Below are 9,050 nucleotides of genomic sequence, written 5' to 3'. Positions count from 1 at the left end.
GTTCTGAATAATACATCACAGAAGTGGCAACGCTTTTATGATATGTTGGTGTCATATATCATAACTAGCACCACTGTTCTTGTGATGTATTATCCACACAGTGGCAAAAACCAGAAAGATAAATGCTGGTATGTGGACAGCTATGTACATCGCTTGTGAAATAGGGATAAATACAGATTAATTTATACACCTGTTATAATCCAGAAATAAAGTCTCTATCTGATACAGACTTCATACTACTTTTGGCAGGATGTAAATACACCTTTACAAAAGAAGAAGCTGGAAAGCTGTTTTTGAGTCAAACATTCTGCAAATAAATCTTGATTTTCTGAGTGAAAGGAACTCCATCAGGAGGGTAAACACTGAGCACCCTTCCCTTACTGAGAGAAGCTGAACCAAGGATGGATCATTCTACATGCTTTTCAATGCCTCAGCCTATTTTCAAGAATCAATCCTTTAAGTGCTTTCAGGATCATTATATCCATGGTATCCACCAAAGTCCCTCTCTACCAGCTTTCTTACATGTGTACTCTCACAGGAAGAGTAGAGCTGTGTTGTTCCCTCATTCACATTGCAACAACCAAAGGCCATTATTTACCTGTATACATGCTATTTTATTTTAGCTGCCTGACACCTTTGCTGAGTTCCTTGACAATCTTGCACAGAAGAGTATTTTGCAAAAGGCCTTCTGACTCAGGAATATTCATTGACAACTCTATTTTTCTGACAAATCATTTTTAACCCCAGCCTTGATAGCCATGAATCTGGAAGGTGACACCATGCAGAGCAACCATGACTTACACTGGGATAACACAGAAGACTCTCTATGCCCTACTGACCACCCCACCAGTGCCTGTTGTGGAGCCCCTGGTGCAAAATCACCGCCTGAGAAATGCTTTGAACTCCTGCCATCAATTTTATCCAGTCCCCCTTTGTCCTGTAAAACAAACACAAACAAAAGAACAGGAATTGAGAAGGGAAGGATTCATCTTTATGACATTTGAGACTTATTTACTGGATAAAATAACTGGAATATGTTTTCACTTCCCACCTATGTAAATGGAGTTGAAGAATTAAGCACATGGTGCAGTAGATAATATTTAATTCTCTCAAAACCCACAGTGATTATTCCATATTTTGTGGTCTATGAGTGAATCATATTAATTAGGGCAGGATGAATCAGCTCAGAACTAATGGACTTGACACCATGCCCATCCTTTGAGCAGAATAACACCCAAAATTTTCTGAGGCTTAAAATGCTTTGTTAGCTTTTATTAATTAATCAATGAGGACTAGACATGAAAATATCTCAAGAAAGATTTTAATTTTTCTAAATTATTCAAAGCTTAGTCACTACTATAAGTAATGGTTATAGGACAAGAACATCAGTTCCTGTGAGCTTTCAAGCCTGATTTTCTGCATTTGTGCCTGAGGATAATTTTATTCTCTTGGTTTCTCGCTTGTCTTCTTACCATGAAATCACCAAAAATACTTGGGAAATGCAAAAGAGAACCAGTTATGTGGAGGGGGAGGGGAAAGGAAACGCATGAACACAAATATATCCTTCAGCAAACTCCTGACTACTGAAATATCAACCCTATTGGAGTAAAATTAATGGTAACAATTGATTTATCAATAACTACTCTGTGCAGTATCTAATGCTAACAAGTTGGTCTGTCAAGTCTCTTAGCAACATTAAATCAGTCAGTCAGATGGTAAGAGTGATAAGACAAGGCATATGATAATGGAATTTTCCAGATTTGTTACACTTGCTGGGTTTTATCTTCCTTTTTAGCACAACCCCTTCCTTCCCACATGGCTAGAACAAAATATCCCTTTGCTACCCCACCATCTGGAAAAGGCTCCCTTACTTCCTTTTTGCCCAGAAATTGGGAAGAGAAGATGTGGTAGAATACTGTAGATCAATTAAAAAAGTAACAATGGCAGCCTTTGGTGGGTGGACGCCTCTGTTGTAGATTTAATACTATACGTACTGGCAAATTTACCGGGTGCTTTGTATGAAACAATTGGCATGCACAAGTTGTAAGACCATATTCTTATGCTTAATTACAGCAACTGTAGCATCAGCACAGGTTAAACACAGTGGCTTTCAATTTGCAGTATTAATCAGAAGAAAACAATGAAATTCAGTCCAGTAGGCTTTCAATTCCCTGTCCTTGTATTGTGGTTTTATCATTCTCTTCTCTGAAAAGGTTTTATTCAGCTGCTGCCTTTTATATCAAGCCCTGTGAATCATCTGAAATAAAATACAAACATGGTAATTTGTTATAAAGCTGAGACTGCATGTACATCATCAGTTCTATTGCAAAATAATTTTGTAAAAATGACCAATGATGTTGGTTAGTTTTATATTTGTTATTTTTTCCCTCTCTTTATGTTTTTGTATATCTGTTCCCAGAAGATCATAAAATTATTTTAATTAGGAATGTCAACTTCTGCCTGAGAAGCTGAGGGGGTAATTACATCATTTATATGCAAAATGGGTAATTTTCTCCCTGCTCTTCACCATTCTCTTCTTTCCATTTATTCCCCCATATCTCCACTCTTCAGAGTTGAGCTATTTAATTTTATTTCAGTCCATCTGGAATATCTATGCCACTTTTCCATACAGTCTCAGACACAAAAGTAGGAGTTACCTTTAGCCTAAATCCCCACAGCTCTTTTTCTCCATGTACTCCTGATTCTATTTAATATTCTTAGTGAGTTTAAGGTCCACCACAGACACACAGAAGTGGCTTCTGCTCTGTTGCACTTCAGTGACATTTTACTAAAATAGAAAACATGCAGAAATGTGAAATCAATTAATTTTTCAAGTTTAAGAGAAAAGTCCTTAAATTTGAGGGAATTAGTTCTTAGTAAGAAACCAGAGACTCGTTGGTATCTAGGACAATATACCCAGACCGCTAAAAGATTTGCTACTAATATCTGAGTGAAAACCGACTTCACCACAGTATCACCCAAACTGATAGTGTTTTCATACTCATAATCTTACAGAGTATCTTAGTAAGACATAAAAGGAGACTCAAGTCATTAAGTAATACAATATAGACAAAAGAGTGACCTTTATGCAGAGGATTTTTTCCAAAGAAGCAAGGGATTTAGGTATTGGTCTGGAAGCAAACGCATATTTAAATCTTCAAGTTGAATAGACCCTGGGGCATAATCAAAAGTAGTGGCAGAAACAATGAAAAGCCACAAAAGTAAATGGTGAAATTCAGGACTTTATATGTTTATATGTGTCATGGTTTGAGAGCCCCAAAATCCAATTCTCCAGTCCTAGACCCCCTCCCACATCTCAGCCAGTGTGAGATGGGTTTTCCAGACACCACACAAGACTCAAAATGGGGGAAGGGAATATATTACAACGACTGTACAAATATAAATATTATAATACATTACACACACCATCTTAACTATCTCTACCATGACAAAACAGTATTTACAATGGATCAAATCTCTTCTTCCTTCCAAATAAAAGTCCAGGAGGGAAGAAGGAAGAGATCCTTTCCACTCTCAGAGCAGCATTCTCTCTAGGGCAGCAGGCTCTTTTCTTTCATGCAGCAGAAGCTGTATCTGGATCTCTGCCAGTACACACGAGGGGGTATCCAAGCCCCTCTCGGCCCTTCATCTCCAAGTGAGGGTCTTCTCTTCCGTGAGCTGCGTTCACCCAGACAAAGGTCACTTCACCACGTCATATCAACGAAGTTCATGAGCCTTCATGATGGTCCATATCTTCAGGGGATTCAAGCCCCCTCTGCAGAGCTCCCGTGCTCTGACTCAAAACTGCCAGCTTGGCAGTAGCAACGGGGGAGCCAAGGTCACTCCCTCTGCATTCCTCCTTTTCAGCTCCTTTCTGCAGTGCTGTAGCACTCCAAGACTCTTTCAAGTAAGAGTCCATCATCCTCCTCTTTCTAGGATGTGTCCCTAAGGAGTTTGAAGGGTTTTGGTTTCAGTTCTTAACCAAACTTCCTCTCTGTAGAGCTTAGTTCTGCTCTCTGCTGCTGGCTCTCTTTCCTTCAGACAACTCTGTGTCTTCCTGCTCAGCCGCATGTTTGTTTGCTGCTTCTTCAGTTCTTATCTGTTGTCTCTCTGCCACTGTTTCTCTGGCCAGTGTTGTTCTGCCACTGCTGCTGCTGCTGCTCACGGTGGAGAAACTTCTACCTTCTCAGCTACAGATACTTAGGCCAGTCTTACACTGTTCTAAGTCCCTGTAGCCCCCCCAGCCAAGGGCTGAGGGGGGGGCTCAGCCCCCAGTGCAGCTGGGGGCCCCTCAGCTCGTGGCTTCACAACATGGCCACTTCTCCAACAACCACTACAACTACCACCACATCACCTTCTCTTCCGGTCTGCTTGTGATTTTATATTTTGCAAAAGCGCTCATTGGTTCAAACCCCAAGGGTCACCACCCCCTGGGGTTTAACATTTTATAGCTTCAGGGGGAAAACTGTTTTCCCCCACCACAATATGCAGCTGTGTTGATTCTTCAGCTACAGAATTTTGTCTTCCCCTTTCACTGAAGGAAAGACCAGAAACCAGCAACTGAACTCTACAAAGAAGAAAACTACAGCACTGTTTAGGTGAATCAAAAGTGCTAAATCTTCTAAAGGGAAGACGAAAATAAAATGTTAGCTTAACAAATGACATAGGATACTGAGGAAAAAAAATACTCTTGGGTGAAAAATATAGCCATATGCTTGGTTTCATAATTCTACCCTTTTCAATTCTCTTGAAGAAATCATTATCATAAAGCAATAGGTGAAGGAGATGTAATCAGTTCTCTATTGAGCAGGCAGTGCAATTATTCTGCAGACTTCAGTTAAAAAAAAGAGAAAAGAATGCAAGATTTACATACAAGGTATTTTGAAAGACAATAAAAAAGACAAAATGAAAGATTTAACAAGTCCATGAAAGACCCAGGCTGCAGGTTTAAACCTCTTTTTAAAAAGGAAATAGCCCTACCATTTCATTTTTGTTAAAAAGCAAAATCATGCACAGAAGTTAACATAGTCAAGTATCTGAAATCATCACAAATATATATATCTTGGGCAAGAAAATCATATAAAACTCAAATGATGAAATACATCTTAAGGATATCCTTTGCTGAGATACCACAATAATTAAATGTTCTCCACTAATTATACATGAAACCACTGCTTGTTGCCCACAGAGGCCCTGCACCCTCTTTTAATCAATTCGCCCCTCCAGAAGTGGGGCAGATGTCCCAAAAGATCTAAGCCTTCTCACAAGTGAATAAAAGGCTATGATCTTCATTAACCCCTGATCATAAAGAGGGAACTCCTGGATGTTAATTGGCACAGTAACACTGCCTCAGAAATGCTGTAACGTAAACATGCAGGCATTCTTCCCAAGAATACCAAGGCTGTGGAAGTATTAAAAAAAGGTTTATTTCAGATGCCAGGACCACTTTTTAACAATGCAGTGCATCGGACCTTCAGGGGCAAAAGGCAATGCCACACATCCTCCAAAGCATTTTGTATTTTCTCTCTCTTCTCCCCCACTCTCTCTGCCCAAAGAGGCCTTGTACATGTCTGGAAACATGTTATCTCTCTGCATACCAGGGAGACAGAGAGCTGTTTCACAGCTTCTCGCTGTAGCTTTCTCTGAAATGCAGAAGGAAGAAAAGAAAAAAAATCTAACCTGTTTAAGAAGGCATTTTACAGTTTTCCTAAGCGAAAAATGTTCTAGCTTTCCCTTACAAATTCTTGCGCAGTTGCACCTATCTCTACACATGCAGTGCAAACCAGGCTGGAGACACTCTGCCCCGGAGGTCCTAGAGGTAGTAGCTCCTCACACCTGGCAGGGCCATCATCGCAGCCATCAGCGTAGACGCCAAGGACAGATTCAACAGCCCAGTCAGGCAGCTTGGCTCGTGAACGATCACTGCACTCTGTGACTTACCCACACTGTGACCATCTTGAAGGCAAATGAAGGAGATTTCTCTCTCAGTTTTATGTTCTGACTATTTATAATATGATGACTATTAATAACAATTTTACTGAACTGCTCTCTGCTGAAATCACAGTAAGAAGTTATTTTGTGGGATTCGAGTTTATATGAATACCCTGCTCCAGTTTTCCAACTGGCTGCTTCTATGGAACCATAACTAACATCTGCACACTTTATGGCCTGTGGACTAAGGGACTAGGGTGTTTTGTTGATTTGCTGCAGTTTTAACAAAAATATGTTAACACTATTGGTAAACTTCACCAGGACTTTCCAATACCAGTAGTTCTGAACTGATCCGTGTGTGCCTGCATGGCAGAGAGCATGCTGGAAAGCATCAAGCCAGTTGACTTCCCTTACCAGAAGGAGAAGCTAGCAGGAAGGCCATTCTTAAAATGTCCATTTCAATTTCACAAAATATATGTTGCTCTGTTTTCCCACATCTTTGCTTTGAGGCAGGGCTGGTGCTGGCTACCACCAGGGACTCTGTCTTCAGCAACCATCCTCATCCGCGAAGGCTGTTGCATTACGTCCACCACCATGTTGTCTGGGGCTGTGGGGACCAGCTGGAGTATTAACTGCACAATTATTTGTGCAAGTCTCACACTGCAAACACAATCAGTCATTATGCAAATGAAAGACTATAATTCAGCACAACACTTTACATATGTAGGTGCAGAAAATTCTGATATGTTTTTGCAGGCAATATTCTGAGAATCTGGTCCATTGTATGAAATGGGAAGCTTTCAATTTTTTTAGGCATTTTGGTGCAACCTTGTTGATATTCATGCCATACAAAAAGCAAAAAAATACATTACAAAGAATCGAATAAATGCAAAACATTTCTAATTTCTAACCTAATCTCTAATTATTTCTATGTCCGAAATATTTTTTTCAGTCTCAAAGCCATAAAAATCTGTTATTAAGAAAAAATTTACAGAAAGCATTGAAAAAATGAAGCAACACTGGTATCTTTTCAAGCTGAAATTATAACTTTTTTCTTACCTTCATACTCTGAATTGCTGCTCATTCAAACACAATTGTCTTTTCAGAACACAGTTTGTAGGTTTTATTAAAGAATGATAACCCAAATTAACTTACATTTTCCTTTCTTGTACTCAGAGAAACTAAAATAGAACAAATCCAAGAATAGTCCTTTGCCAACTTCATGTTATTTATCTCTAACTTGTTTCCTAGACTTCAGAATAAGACATAATATGTCTAATATTACCATCCCCTCTTCCCTGAGTAATAAAAAACTCTTCTGTTACTCAGCCCAGATTCTAATTATCCAGTCTCCAAGGTTAATTTCAATGTGGAGTTGTAAATAGAGTAATACACTGTGTTCAAATAAAGAAAACATTTGCAGAAAAATCACCATATGGACCCTATTTAGACAGATGATCTAATTATCATAATGACCAACGAGCTAATGCAGGAAAGGTTTCAGAGCAGGATGCTTCTTTCTGGACTTTGCCCTTCCATCTTGTACTACAGTAGAGGTGAAGTTGTTCTCTGAAACCTTGCAACCAATACATTCTCACTGTTCATGACAAAGTTTTTCATTTCTAATATGTAAGAGGTGTCCCTTACTTACTTTAAGTCCCAAGGAAAATTGCAGTAAATAATGAGAAAAATAAAATTGGTAATGAAGATTGAAGGAGAGAAGGAAGAAGAATGATTCTAATATTACAAGTGACAGTCAGATGTATGTCAATATGACTGGTTTTGAACTAATTACTATAAATTGTGCCTAAATTGTGTTTGCACTTCTTTTCAGTCTTTCTGACTCCTGTTTGTGTTCTCATGGAATTCGCTTATCACTTAGACTTCTTAGACAGACAACACAAAATACATGACAAGTCCACAGTTATTTTTAGTATGAAGCTAAATTATACAGATCTCTGGGAAACATGGTCATTCACAGTCTTTACCATTTAAAAGGTTTTTACCACCACAATGCAATAAACTGTAAGAAAACCAGCTACCACATAACCTTAATGCACAGAAAATTAATGTGAAAACATCCATAGTGCCCTTAACCTTACAATACCTGTAAGGTATTATACCCTACATTATAGCCCACATTATATGTTCATTATACCCCAAAACATCTGTGCACAAGCACCTTAACCATCATTAATGTGTAGTGACATATCGCAGCTCAGAGAGACCTAAGATGCAATTTGACTAATCATGAGGTGTTAGTGAGGTAACTCGCTATTATAAAGGAGATAGAGACCACTTACTCAACCACATACGTACAGAGATCATCAGTCTAGGTAGAACCTAGAGCTTTCTGGAGGGTTGTTCTCAACAGCAGTGAGGAGCTAGGCCTTCCAGGTTCCTACCAAACTTAGCAATTGCTGGACTACCAAAGCACTTTAGCTGGAATAGGGGAACCACTAGTGCAATAACATTAGGTGGAGAGGAGAAATATTATTTCAATTCTGCATCTATCCTAACTTCTGTTTGCCAGTGACCAAAGTCTATAGTTGATTCCAAGTTCTCACCTAACCGGGGTTTTGTCCCTTGGCACCAAATTCTCTGCTTTTATTGTGAATCACAGCCTTTAGCTAATTACAGCCCTGCACCCAAAGACACTGCTATACAGAATATATCAGACAAAAAAAAGTGGAAGACTTTAAGAGCTGTAAAGTAGCTTTCAATAACAAACAACACATATTTTATTAATCACTGTAAACTCTCATTTTAAACAATTGATATTACCCCAACACCTATATAAGGTTATTTATTAATTATAAGCAGTAAAAATCAAAGTGAATTTCAGTCAGAAGCAGAACGTCCTTGATTTCAGGAGCATTCTGAGTGGAGATCTGTGGGTGGAAAGATCTGTCCTCAGGAGAAAAAAACTTTTAAGTTAGATAAAGATTCTGCAGAGGTAATTAAATGAATCATCAAGAATACTATCACCTCTCTCTTGGAATTGCCAAGATAAAAATGTAAAATGAATATCCATTTTTTGTTTATTGTAATTCTTTCCAGTATTACCAGCAATCTTAGAAGGCAACCTGAGGCAACAGATGATGAAAAGTATACGTTTT

The 9,050-nt window shown here is 38.8% G+C and overlaps 1 long non-coding RNA gene across 1 annotated transcript; it reads right to left on the bottom strand.

The window, feature by feature from the left end:
* Nucleotides 1–1,227: 1,227 nt before the first annotated feature.
* Nucleotides 1,228–8,320, bottom strand: LOC135413812 (uncharacterized). Its single transcript, XR_010430395.1, has 3 exons — nucleotides 8,235–8,320; nucleotides 2,658–2,788; nucleotides 1,228–2,257 (listed from the first exon to the last, which is right to left on the bottom strand). It is a non-coding gene; the product is annotated as an uncharacterized LOC135413812 (long non-coding RNA).
* Between the last annotated feature and the right edge of the window lie 730 nt (nucleotides 8,321–9,050).

The sequence above is a fragment of the Pseudopipra pipra genome, chromosome 4 (assembly GCF_036250125.1).
Source record: "Pseudopipra pipra isolate bDixPip1 chromosome 4, bDixPip1.hap1, whole genome shotgun sequence".
Lineage (NCBI taxonomy): Eukaryota > Metazoa > Chordata > Aves > Passeriformes > Pipridae > Pseudopipra > Pseudopipra pipra.
Note: the sequence above shows the minus strand (reverse complement) of the source record. Positions and strands in the feature narration are given on the sequence as shown.